Here is a 14,761-nt window from a genome sequence, read left to right as displayed (position 1 = left end):
TTCTATAGACATTTTTGTCAAAATTTTATTTCTATAGAAAATTTTGTCAAAATTATATTTCTACAGAAAATTTTGTTAAAATTTTATTTCGAAAAACAAATCTCGTCAAAATTTTATTTCTTTAGAAAATGTTGTCAAAAATTTATTCCAATATAAAATTTTGTCAGAATTTTATGGAAAATTTTGGAAAAATTTTATTTCTGTAGAAAATTTTGTTAAAATTTTATTTTTATAGATTTTTTTTTTTTAATTTTATTTCTATGTCTATAGAAATAAATTTTGTCAAAATTTATTTCTATAAAAAATTTTGTCAAAAAAATATTTTTAACGAAAACAAATATTTTTCTACCGATTTTTTTTTCAAAATTTTATATGTTTAGATAAATTTGCCAAAATAGAAAATTTTGACAAAATGTTATTTCTACAGAACATTTTGTCAAAATCTTATTTCCATAGAAAATTTTGTCAAAATTTTTTTCTACAGAAAATTTAGTCAACATTTCATTTCTGTCGAGAATTGTTTTTCTATAGAAAATCTTAATTTCTATGGAAAATTTTGTCAAAATTTATTTCTAAAGAAAATTTTGTCAAAATGTTATTTCTATGGAAAATTTTGTCAAAATTTTATTTCTAAAGAAAATTTTATTTCGATGGAAAATTTTGTCAAAATTTTATTTCTATAGAAAATTTTTTTCCAAATTGTATTTCTATAGAATATTTAGTAAAAAATTTTATTTCTATAGAAAATTTTATTTCGATGGAAAATTTTGTCAAAATTTTATTTCTAAAAAAAATTTGTCAAAATTTTATTTCTAGAAAAAAAATTTTCACAATTTTTTTTTTATAATAAATTATGTCAAGACGTTATTTCTAACGAAAATTTTTCAAAATGTTATTTCTATAGAAAATTTTGTAAACATTTTATTTCTACAGAAAATTTTGTCGAAATTTTATTTCTTTAGAAAATTTTGTCAAAATTTTATTTCTATGGAAAATTTTCCAAAATGATATTTCTATGGAAAATTTTTTCAAAATTTTATTTCTAACGAAAATTTTATTTCGATGGCAAGTTTTGTCCAAATTTTATTTCTAAAAAAATTTTTCAAAATTTTATTACTATAGAAAAATTTGCCAACATTTTATTTCTATAGAAAATTTTGTCAACATTTTCTCTCTATAGAAAATTTTGTCAAAATTTTATTTCTATAGAAAATTTTTGCAAAAGTTTTATTTCTATAGAAAATTTTGTCAATATTTTACTTCCACAGAAACAAAATTTATTTTGATAGAACATTTTGTCAAAATTTTATTTCTATAGAAAATTTTGTCAACATTTTTTTCTATAGAAAATTTTGTGAAAATATTATTTCTATAGAAAATTTCGTCAAAACTTTGCCGAAATTTTATTTCAATAGAAATTTTTGTAAAAATTTTATTTCTATGGAAAATTTTGTAAAAATTTTATTTTTATAGAAAATTTTGTTAAAATTTTATTTCTATAGAAAATTCTAATTTATATGGGAAATTTTGTCAAAATTTATTTCAAAAGAAAATTTTGTCAAAGTTTTATTTCTATGGAAAATTTTGTCAAAATTTTATTTCTAAAAAAATTTTTGTCAAAATTTTATTTCTAAAAAAAATTTGTGAAAATTTTATTTCTAAAAAAAATTTGAAAAATTTATTTTTATAATAAATTATGTCAAGACGTTATTTCTTACGAAAATTTTTCAAAATTTTATTTCTATAGAAAATTTTGTCTACATTTTATTTCTATAGAAAATTTTGTCGAAATTTTATTTCTTTAGAATTTTATTTCTAACGAAAATTTTATTTCGATGGCAAATTTTGTCCAAATTTTATTTCTAAAAAAATTTTTCAAAATTTTATTACTATAGAAAAATTTGCTAACACTTTATTTCTATAGAAAATTTTGTCAACATTTTCTTACTATAGAAAATTTTGTCAAAATTTTATTTCTATGGAAAATTTTTGCAAAAGTTTATTTCTATAGAACATTTTGTCAATATTTTACTTCTACAGAAACAAAATTTATTTTGATAGAACATTTTGTCAAAATTTTGTTTCTATAGAAAAATTTGTCAAAGTTCTATTTCTATAGAAAATTTTGTCAACAATTCATTTCTATCGAGATTTTTGTCACAATTGTATTTCTATAGAAAATTTTGTCAACATTTTATTTCTATATAAAATTTTATAAAAATTTTATTTCTTTATAAAATTTTGTCCAAATTTTATTTCTATAGAAAATTTGTCAAAATTTTATTTCTATAGAAAATTTTCTCCAAACTTTATTTCTATACAAAATTTTGTCAACATTTTATTTCTATACAGAATTTTGTCAAAATTTCATTTCCATGGAAAATTTTGTCCAAATTTTATTCCTATAGAAAATTTTGTCCAAATTTTATTTCCATAGAAAATTTTGTCAAAATTTTATTTCTATAGAAAATTTTGTCAAAATTTTATTTCTACGAAAAATTTTGTAAAAAGTGCCCTTAGTTGGGAATATTTTGCAAAATCTATCAAAACATTAATAATTCTACCCCTCTACTGAACAGTAAAAAATCTATCATTTTTGATAGAATTCTACAAACTGTGGCAACAGTAGTAGTAGCACAAACAAACAATTATTGTAGCAAAAATTATAGTAATAAATATATATTATTTATATTTTAAACATATTATATTGAATACCACTTTTTTAATTAATCTCTTCCCTTTGATAAACTCAATTGTGATTTCATTTGTTGCATTTCTTTGAAATTAACATCAACTAAATGTTCCAAATTCTGAATTCTATCCAACCACTCTAATGTTCCATAAGCTCGTTCAACTAATTCTCCGCGTTCCAAGCGCTGCAATTTCTGTTGTACAGAAATCTTCTTCAGGCGACGTCTTATCTCATATTTTGTATAGCAATTTTGCAGTAAACGTCTCAAAATAATATAAACCACAGAGAGTATTAAAAATATTCCACCATATTGTATGATAAATTGATCAACATTTTGTGGTTTTAAATATTCATGCCGTATGATAAGGCAGAAAATAAAAGGCACCAAGCAAAGCCAATAGATGGTGAAGAGTAAAAAAAGGCAACAGGTTTGCATAAACATTTTCCGGAGAGATTTCCAAAATCGTTAGGATTTTGTCTATGAATAATTGTGGTGCTGCGAGTATTGTAAAGATTCGGATTATCAAGCGATATGCGTTGTCCTCCTTAAGAAACTTCGAAATTAACTGATTCTATAGTTGATGATTTGTGAAAACTTTAAACAATCAGAAATTTATTTCTTTGTTTTAAATGTTCTAATAAATCCTTAGTATGACTATTTAGGAAAAATCGTAAAAGTTTTATAAGAGAAAACAACAAGATGAGATGATATCATCCACACAGTGGTATGCATCATTTTAAATTCTATACAAATAAAATTTTGACAAAATGTTCTATACTCGTAGAAATAAAATTTTGACAAAATTTTCTATAGAAATAAAAAAAAAAATTCTATAGAAATAAAATTTTGACAAAATTGTCTATAGAAAAATTGTCTATGAAAAAATTTTTCTATAGAAATAAAACTTGAACAAAATTTTCTATAGAAATAAAATTTTGACAAAATTTTCTATAGAAATAAAATTTTGACAAAATTTTCTTTAGAAATAAAATGTTGACAAAATTTTCTTTAGAAATAAATTTTTGACAAAATTTTCATTAGAAATAAAATGTTGACAAAATTTTCTATAGATATATAATTTTGACAAAATTTTCTTTAGAAATAAAATGTTGACAAAATTGTCTATAGAAAAATTGTCTATGAAAAAAATTTTCTATAGAAATTTTGACAAAATGTCCTTTAGAAATAAAGTTTTTACAACATTTTCATTAGAAATAAAATGTTGACAAAATTTTATAGTGAAATAAAATTTGACAAAATTATCTGTAGACAAAATGTTGTTGACAAAATTTTCTTTAGAAATAAAATTTTGACAAAATTTTATATGGAAATAAAATTTTGACCAAATTCTCTATAGAAATAAAGTTTTGACAAAATTTGCTAACGAAATAAAATTTTGACAACATTTTCTGTAGTCAAACTGTTGTTGACAAAATTTTCTATAGAAATAAAATTTTGACAAAATTTTCTATAGAAATAAAATTTTGACAAAATTTTATATTGAAATAATATTTGATAAAATTTTCTATAGAAATAAATTTTTGACAAAATTTTCTAACGAAATAAAATTTTGACAAATTTTTCTGTAGACAAACTGTTGTTGACTAAATTTTCTATAGAAATAAAATTTTGACAAAATTTTCTTCAGAACTAAAATGTTGACAAAATTTTCTTTAGAAATAAATTTTTGACAAAATTTTCTTCAGAACTAAAATGTTGACAAAATTTCTATAGAAATAAAATGTTGACAGAATTTTATATAGAAATAAAATTTTGAAACAATTTTCTATAGAAATAAAATTTTGACAAAATCTCCTAACAAAATAAAATTTTGACAAAATTTTCTTTAGAAATAAAATGTTGACAAAATTTTCTTTAGAAATAAATTTTTGACAAAATTTACATAGAAAAAAAATTTTGACAAAATTTTCATTAGAAATAAAATGTTGACAAAATTTTCTATAGAAATATAATTTTGACAAAGTTTTCTATAGAAACAAAATGTTGACAAAATTCTCTATAGAAAAATTGTCTATCAAAAAATTTTTCTATAGAAATACAATTTTGAAAAAATTTCTTTTAAAAATAAAGTTTTTACAACATTTTCATTAGAAATAAAATGTTGACAAAATTTTCTATAGAAATAAAATTTTGACAAATTGAAATAAAATTTGACAAAATTTTCTGTAGACAAAAAGTTGTTGACAAAATTTTCTACTGAAATAAAATTTTGACAAAATTTTCTATTGAAATAAAATTTGACAAAATTTTCGGTAGACAAAATGTTGTTGACAAAATTTTCTATAGAAATAAAATTTTGACAAAATTTTCTGTAGACAAAATGTTGTTGACATAATCTGTAGAAGTAAATTTTGACAAAATTTTCTATAGAAATAAAATTTTGAAAAAATGGCTATAAAAAAATTGTCTATGAAAAAAATTTTCTATAGAAATCAAATGTAGACAAAATTTTCGATAGAAGTAAAAATTTGACTAAATTTTCTGTAGAAAAAATTTTGTTGACTAAATTTTCATTAGAAATAAAATGTTGACAAAATTTTCTATAGAAATAAATTTTTGACAAAAGTTTCTGTAGAAATAAATTTTGACAAAATTTTCTATAGAAATAAAATTTTGACAAAATTGTCTGTAGAAAAATTGTCTATGAAAAAAAATTTCTATAGAAAAAAAAATTGACAAAATTGTCTGTAGAAAAATTGTCTGAGAAAAAAAAAATTCTATAGAAAAAAAAAATTGACAAAATTTCCTATAGAAATAATATTTTGACAAAATTTTCTACAGAAATAAAATTTTGAGAAAAGTTTCAATTTCTGGGTGTTACATATAGAGGTTTATGTTCTCATATACACAAATTTAAATCTGGCCAAAAATTTGTACGACTTTTACAATATTTATAGTCTTAAATTTAAGTTATTTACCCCTGCGTGAAACATGAACTTGATATAACTATAAAATCAAATGTATATGTCCAGTACTAGAATTTTGAACCCTTCTTCCATCTCATACCATAACGTTATCAAATGGACAATTTTGATGCCTGAAGATATGCAAAGAAAATGGTTTACCAGATATTTCACAAATTTTTGGTTTCTAATTTGAATGGAGAGACTTCAAAATGTAAAGGAAAAAACTATAAAAATTCGGTTAGTTCACATTTTTTGCAAAATAAAAAATATATGACACTTTTGTTAACAATAGAGTGCCAGCGATTATTTTGTGTGCCACTTTTTGGGAAATGGTTAAGGGTAAGGCTGTCGGATTTATATAAAAAGTATACATATCAAAAAACATATCAAAATCTATTGGAAAATATACTGATTTTTTGCTGCCTTATAGGTTTTTTATTAATCAGCCTAAAAATATGCTCTTCAAAATGTTTTTTTTTTTTTTCATTTTAATTACACTGCCTCTCGTTCTTGTTTAAAACAATAATCGAAAGAAAATGATTTGAAATTAATTATTCTAAGAGGGTCAGTTGTATTTGCCACCATATTATAAGTTAATTACAAACATAACTTTAACTGTACACAGAAAAAAAATCAAGAACATATTTTCAATTAAAGTCTTATTTGATTTTTAAAAAATATTCAATTAAAAATTTAATTGATTCAAGATTTCTTTTTAATTGAAACACAAATTAATAGTATCAATTAATTTTTTAATTTACTTACAATCAATTTTTTAATTGATACTATCATTTCTGTGATTGAAGACATTTCAATAAAAAATTAATTGGTTTAATTAAATTCTTGATAGAGTCAGAAAGATTTTTTTTTGTGTATATAAGATAATTCATAGTAAATATACGGCTTTATTAATCAGCCTACAAGTATGCTCTTGAAAATAGCTTAACCTTGATTGCATCCCATTGCTCAATGTTCTGTTAGGAAAAGATCTTTATTATATGAAAAAGTAATTTCAAACAAAAGTATATGCTGTCTATGCTGAATACACAAGGGAAAAATTACCAATAACTTGGAAATAAATACAAAATTTATAAATTTAAAAATATTTAATTATATAATTTGAAAACATTTTCTCACCAAAACCACAGTGATCGCTAACTCTTGTCTTCATAGAAACGATAATGAATCATTTTGTCCTCTTTTATTACTTGGATTAATTGAAGACAAGAACAAAAGCCCATATTTTTTGTTTGTTTGTATTTCGAACTCTGATATTTTAGAATCACCATTGACCTTACTGGTGAATGCGAATGCTAGTACTGACACAAAGACACAGACCTTTCTGGTGATTAACATACGAATGCTAATACACATTTATTCATTCATTTCTTATATAATGATAATTTTTGTTGTTTTTAATTAAAATTATCTTTTGGAAGTCCATACATATGTGTTATGACAATTTATACAAGGACTACAAGTAAACATGTTTTGTGCCAGAAACAACAACACCAACAATTTGGTCAAAATTTTTTTCAAAAGTTTTAGACAGTTTACAAAGGCTACACAAAACGCATACATATAAGGTCTTTATATCCCAAAAGTCCCCTTTCAGTTTGGTTTGACCTCTTCGTTAAAGTTGAAAATCTAACAAAAGAAACCGCAAACTGGCTTAACTGGGAGCAGCGTTGCCATGTAGGTTCAAACGATTTTTGTTTTATAATCTAAAGAACTTAGTTGTCAGGGTATAATAATTTTGATTTCCAAAAAAATGTGCCTACCATAAATATATACCGATCGACTCAGAATCACTACCTGAGTCGATCTAGGCCTTGATGTCAAAACTATCAACCAGTTATCAGAATAAATTCAGGCAGTTCATTAAACCCAACAATGAACCAGACTTCAACCTTCCGAAAAAAGGTTTTGCATGATAGCCGGCTTATGCCGAAATAAATTCTGAGATATATTCGTTTAATTACCATCTAAGTGGCACATTGGAAACTGTGCCAATTTTGAAATTTGCCACTTCTTTTTAAGCGACTTTTGGGACACTAGTTTAAAATAAGTTACCGTTAAGAATTTCCAAAAAGAGACAAAAAATTTCCCTCGCAATAAAAGATGGCAAAGTATTTTGAAAAAGTGGCACGCATTTGTATAACTAAAAAAGGAATGAAATTACATTTAAATTCGACAAAAAAAAAATGAAAAAATTTTGTATAGAATAAAATTTTGAAAAAATTTTGTATAGAATAAAATTTTGACAAAATGTTTCTATAGGAATAAAATTTTGAAAATTTTTGACAAAATTTTCTATAGAAATAATATTTAAAAAAAAATTTTCTATAGAAATACAATTTTGACAACATTTTCTATAGAAATAAAATTTTGACAAAATTTTCTATAGAATAAAAATTTTGACAAAATTTCTTATAGAAATAAAATATTGACAAAATTTTCTATAGAAAAAAAAATTTTCAATAGAAAAAAAATTTTGACAAAATTTTCTATAGAAATAGAATTTCTATAAAATTTTCTATAGAAATAAAGTTTTCACAAAATTTTCAATATAAATTTTCTATAGAAATAAAATTTTGACAAAATTTCTTATAGAAATAAAATATTGACAAAATTTCCTATAGAAATAAAATTTCGACAAAATTTTCTATAGAAATAAAATTTGTTGTTGTTTTTTATTGCAGCTTAAAACCATACATTGACTAAACTACAAGTGTAACTTAACCAACAGAGGAAAAGAATGTTTGTCAAATTTATTTGGGCAAAGCCCTATAGACTGCAAGATGGTTGGATGGACGCACGTTTCGGAATTACCACATTCCTCATCAGCATCTTCTACTTGCAGCAAAACTATCAACCAATTATCAGAATAAATTCAGGCAGTTCATTAAACCCAACAATGAACCACACTTGAACATTCCGAAAAAAGATTTTGTACGATAGCCGGCTTATGCCGAAATAAATTCAAAACAAACATATCTCTTTTCCTATGCCACTGTCAAATCATCGATTTGAATTCAGTTGGCTGGGTTTATTTTCAATAGAAATAAAATTTTGTCAAAATTTTCTATAGAAATAAAATGTTGACAAAATTTTTTATAGAAATAAAATTTTGACAAAATTTTCTATGGAAATAAAATTTTGAGAAAATTTCTTATAGAAATAAAATTTTGAGAAAATTTCGTATAGAAATAAAATATTGACCACATTTCCTATAGAAATAAAATTTTGACAAAATTTTCTATTGAATTAGAATTTTTATAAAATTTTCTATAGAGATAAAATTTCGCCAAAATTTTCTATAGAAATAAAATTTTGACAAAATTTTCTGTAGAAATAGATTTTTTATAAAATTTTCTATAAAAATAAAATTTTTACAAAATTTCTTATAGAAATAAAATATTGACTAAATTTCCTATAGAAATAAAATTTCGACAAAATTTTATTTAGAGATAAAATTTTGACAAAATTTTCTGTAGAAATAGAATGTTTATAAAATTTTCTATAGATATAAAGTCTTGACAAAATTTTCTATAGAAATAGACTTTTTATAAAATGTTCTATAGAAATAAAGTTTTCACAACATTTTCTATAGAAACAAAGTTTTGACAAAATTTTCTATTGAAATAAAATTTTGACAAAATTTTCTATAGAAATAAAATTTTTATAAAATTTCCTATAAAAATAAAATTTTGACAAAATTTCTTATAGAAATAAAATATTGACAAAATTTTCTATAGATATAAAATTTTGACAAAATTTTCTATAGAAATAAAATATTGACAAAATTTTCTATAGAAATAAAATTTTGAAAAAATTTTCTATAGAAATAAAATTTTTACAAAATTTCTTTTAGAAATAAAATATTGACTAAATTTCCTATAGAAATAAAATTTCGACAAAATTTTCTATAGAGATAAAATTTTGACAAAAATTTTCTATAGAAATAGAATTTTTATAAAATTTTCTATAGAAATAAAGTTTTGACAAAATTTTCTATAGAAATAGACTTTTTATAAAATGTTCTATAAAAATAAATTTTTCACAACATTTTCTATAGAAACAAAGTTTTGACAAAATTTTCTTTAGAAATAAAATTGTGACAAAATTTCTTATAGAAATAAAATATTGACAAAATTTCCTAGAGAAATAAAATTTCGACAAAATTTTCTATAAAAATAAAATATTGACAAAATTTTCTATAGAAATAAAATTTTGACAAAATTTTCTATAGAACTAGAATGTTGACAAAATTTTCTATAGAAGTAAAATTTTGACAAAATTTTCTATAGAAATAAAATTTTTACAAAATTTCTTAATGAAATAAAATATTGACAAAATTTCCTATAGAAATAAAATTTCGACAAAATTTTCTATAAAAATAAAACATTGACAAAATTTTCTATAGAAATAAAATTTTGACAAAATTTTCTATAGAACTAGAATGTTGACAAAATTTTCTATAGAAATAAAATTTCGACAAAATTTTCTATAGAGATAAAATTTTGACAAAATTTTCTATAGAAATAGACTTTTTATAAAATGTTCTATAGAAATAAAGTTTTCACAACATTTGCTATAAAAACAAAGTTTTGACAAAATTTTCTATAGAAATAAAATTTTGACAAAATTTTCTATAGAAATAAAGTTTTCACAAAATTTTCTATAGAAATAAAATTTTGATAAAAATTTCTTATAGAAGGTTAGGTTAGGTTATGTGGCAGCTCGATGTATCAGGCTCACTTAGACTATTCAGTCCATTGTGATACCACAGTGGTGAACTTCTCTCTTATCACTGAGTGCTGCCCGATTCCATGTTAAGCTCAATGACAAGGGACCTCCTTTTTATAGCCGAGTCCGAACGGCGTTCCACATTCCAGTGAAACCACTTGGAGAAGCTTTGAAACCCTCAGAAATGTCACCAGCATTACTGAGTTGGGATAATCCACCGCTGAAAAACTTTTTGGTGTTCGGTCGTAGCAGGAATCGAACCCACGACCTTGTGTATGCAAGGCGGGCATGCTAACCATTGCACCACGGTGGCTCCCAAATTTCTTATAGAAATAAAATATTGACAATATTTCCTATAGAAATAAAATTTCGACAAAATTTTCTATAAAAATAAAATATTGACAAAATTTCCTATAGAAATAAAATTTTGATAAAATTTTCTATAGAAATAAAATTTTTATAAAATTTTCTATAGAAATAAAATTTTTATAAAATTTCCTATAAAAATAAAATTTTGACAAAATTTCTTATAGAAATAAAATATTGACAAAATTTCCTATAGAAATAAAATGTCGACAAAATTTTCTATAAAAATAAAATATTGACAAAATTTTCTATAGATATAAAATTTTGACAAAATTTTCTATAGAAATAAAATATTGACAAAATTTTCTATAGAAATAAAATTTTGAAAAAATTTTCTATAGAAATAAAATTTTTCAAAATTTCTTATAGAAATAAAATATTGACTAAATTTCCTATAGAAATAAAATTTCGACAAAATTTTCTATAGAGATAAAATTTTTACAAAAATTTTCTATAGAAATAGAATTTTTATAAAATTTTCTATAGAAATAAAGTTTTGACAAAATTTTCTATAGAAATAGACTTTTTATAAAATGTTCTATAGAAATAAATTTTTCACAACATTTTCTATAGAAACAAAGTTTTGACAAAATTTTCTATAGAAATTAAATTTTTATAAAATTTTCTATAAAAATAAAGTTTTCACAAAATTTTCTTTAGAAATAAAATTTTGACAAAATTTCCTATAGAAATAAAATTTCGACAAAAAAATTTTGACAAAATTTTCTATAGAACTAAAATGTTGACAAAATGTTCTACAGAAGTAAAATTTTGACAAAATTTTCTATAGAAATAAAATTTTTACAAAATTTCTTATAGAAATAAAATATTGACTAAATGTCCTATAGAAATAAAATTTCGACAAAATTTTCTATAGAGATAAAATTTTGACAAAATTTTCTATAGAAATAGACTTTTTATAAAATGTTCTATAGAAATAAAGTTTTCACAACATTTTCTATAAAAACAAAGTTTTGATAAAATTTTCTATAGAAATAAAATTTTGACAAAATTTTCTATAGAAATAAAATTCTTATAAAATTTTCTATAGAAATAAAGTTTTCACAAAATTTTCTATAGAAATAAAATTTTGATAAAAATTTCTTATAGAAGGTTAGGTTAGGTTATGTGGCAGCTCGATGTATCAGGCTCACTTAGACTATTCAGTCCATTGTGATACCACAGTGGTGAACTTCTCTCTTATCACTGAGTGCTGCCCGATTCCATGTTAAGCTCAATGACAAGGGACCTCCTTTTTATAGCCGAGTCCGAACGGCGTTCCACATTCCAGTGAAATCACTTAGAGAAGCTTTGAAACCCTCAGAAATGTCACCAGCATTACTGAGGTGGGATAATCCACCGCTGAAAAACTTTTTGGTGTTCGGTCGTAGCAGGAATCGAACCCACGACCTTGTGCCTGCAAGGCGGGCATGCTAATCATTGCACCACGGTGGCTCCCAAATTTCTTATAGAAATAAAATATTGACAAAATTTCCTATAGAAATAAAATTTCGACAAAATTTTCTATAAAAATAAAATATTGACAAAATTGCATAGAAATAAAAGTTTGATAAAATTTTCTATAGAAATAAAATTTTGACAAAATTATCTATAGAAATAGAATTTTTATAAAATGTTCTATTGAAATAAAGTTTTGACAAAATTTTCTATAGAAATAAAGTTTTGACAAAATTTTTTATAGAAATAAAGTTTTGACAAGATTTTCTATAGAAATAAAATTTTGACACAATTTTCTATAGAAATAAAATTTTGACAAAATTTTCTATAGAAATAAAATTTTAACAAAATTTTCTATAGAAATAAAATTTTAACAAAATTTTCTATTAATAAATTTTATAAATAAAATTGTGACAAAATTTTCTTTTGAAATAAAATTTTGACAAAATTTTCTTAAGAAATAAAGTTTTGACAAAATTTTATTTAAAAATAAATTAAAGTTGCTAAAGAAATAAAATTTCTAAACAAATAGAATTTTGGCAAAACTTTCTATGAAGTATATACAGCAGTAAGTTCGGCCGGGCCGAATCTTAAATATCCACCACCATGAATCAAATATTATTATCAAAAAGTAAAATCGGGATATCGGGCTATATGGGGGTTATACCAAAACATGGACCGATACTCACCATTTTCGGCTCACCTTTTTATTGTCATAAAATACTTCTAGATTTTCAATTTGATGCAAATTGGATAACAACTACCGATATTCACGATTTTCGGCTAGCCTCTTTATGGTCCTACAATACCTTTAGAGTTCCAATTTCAGGCAAAGTGGATAAAAGCTACGGTTTCTATAAGCCCAAGAAGTAAAATCTGGAGATCGGTCTATATTGGGGCTATATCAAAACATGGAGCGATACTCACCATTTTCGGCACAGCTCTTTGTGGTTCTATAGTACCTCTAGGTTTTTAATTGCAGGCAAATTGGATAAAAACTTCGGTTTCTATAAGCCCAAGAAATAAAATCGGCAGATCGGTGTATATGGGGGCTATACCAAAATATGGACCGATACTCACGATTTTTTGCACACTTCTCTATGGTCCTAAAATACCAATTTCAGGAGAATTGGATAAAAACTACGGTTTCTATAAGCTCAAGACCACAAATCGGGAGGTCGGTTTACTTGTGCAAAGTTTCAGCGCGATTGCTTCATTATTGAAGACTGTAGCGTGATTACAACAGACGGACAGACAGCCAGACAGATGGACATGGTTATATCGTCTTAGAATTTCTCCCTGATCAAGTATATATATGTACGTTACATGTTTAAATTAACCAAAAAAAAAAAAACTATATGCCACTTGTTTCCAAGGGACTTTTATGACACTATTTTAAAATTAGTGGCAGCATCACCACACAAATGAAATGATTTTTGAATTATGCCAACATTCATTTTATCTCCACTTAGCGATGCGTTATAATCATCCGCTTGTTAACAATTTGCTCAAAATTACAGTACAGCCAAAAATTAATTTATAAAATTTAATTTTTTATTTGAAATTGAAAAATTTATATAAGTTAAGGAATTTAGGTTAAATTCTGGAAACAAATTTTAGTAGTAAAATAAAATATCGTTGTGGCAACGTTTGCTGAGAGCCAAAAAGGGAAAGACAATGTAGAATACATGGGGGAATACCATAGAAAAGTTGCGAAACAAGGTTATATCTTCTTTCCATTCTATTTATACTAGCCTTACCTAAAGCCAGCCATGATTTAGCAACACTACCAAAATCCATTCTCTGCATTATCATTATTATCTGCAGAAGCAGAATCCCACTAGCATAGTCAACATCATTGGTGGCATTGTTGGGTTTGTGGTGTTGCTTGGAATAGCTTATATTATTCCACATGGAAAGTTTATTCGATGGCTTTTGGAGTTAGAAGTTTTCGGTGTTTTTAAGTTTTTGTGACTAGATGTACGTTCGTCAAAAATTTAAAAGGAGTTTTACGGCAGGCAATGGGTTTTTGCAAAAGTAGCCTTAAGGTAGGCAATGATTTGTGCGAAAAAATAAATGACTATACAGTGGAAGTTTTTCGAAGTGAAGAACCACGGTGGCCTAAATTTTGTCCACATTTTGAAGGTACCGACTTGTGAGAAATCAATTTTAATATTATAAAAAAACGTCACATAAACAACAATACTGTTGAGAATTTCTAACGAATGGTACAAAAAGTGGCACACAAATTGAAGAAATTTGGAACTTTTTCTATAAAGAAAAAGTACGAATTAATTTTTATTTTTATATTATTATAAAAGTTTTTGGACGTAAAATTGTATCCGCGTTTCATTAAAAATCAATCCCCAGTAATCAAAATTTATTCATTAGGAGGAGAAGCCGATTTTCCTATTATACAAAACTTTTCTTTGCATATTTTTAGGCGACACAATTGTCTCGTAGCAAACACTATGGTATGAGAAGGGAAAACTGATCAAAATTATAGCATTGGACACAAGTTCACTTTTATGTTAAGACACCGATGGTATCGGAACTTTTATAGATATA

The 14,761-nt window shown here is 23.6% G+C and overlaps 1 protein-coding gene across 8 annotated transcripts in view; it reads left to right on the top strand.

Moving 5' to 3' along the window:
• Nckx30C (solute carrier family 24 member Nckx30C) overlaps positions 1-14,761 on the top strand; it is a 544,602-nt gene that overhangs the window by 266,254 nt on the left and 263,587 nt on the right. The gene's annotated exons all lie outside the window — the stretch shown is intronic.

This window comes from Haematobia irritans, chromosome 2 (genome assembly GCF_050003625.1).
Source record: "Haematobia irritans isolate KBUSLIRL chromosome 2, ASM5000362v1, whole genome shotgun sequence".
In the NCBI taxonomy this organism is placed as follows: Eukaryota; Metazoa; Arthropoda; class Insecta; order Diptera; family Muscidae; genus Haematobia; species Haematobia irritans.
Note: the sequence above shows the minus strand (reverse complement) of the source record. Positions and strands in the feature narration are given on the sequence as shown.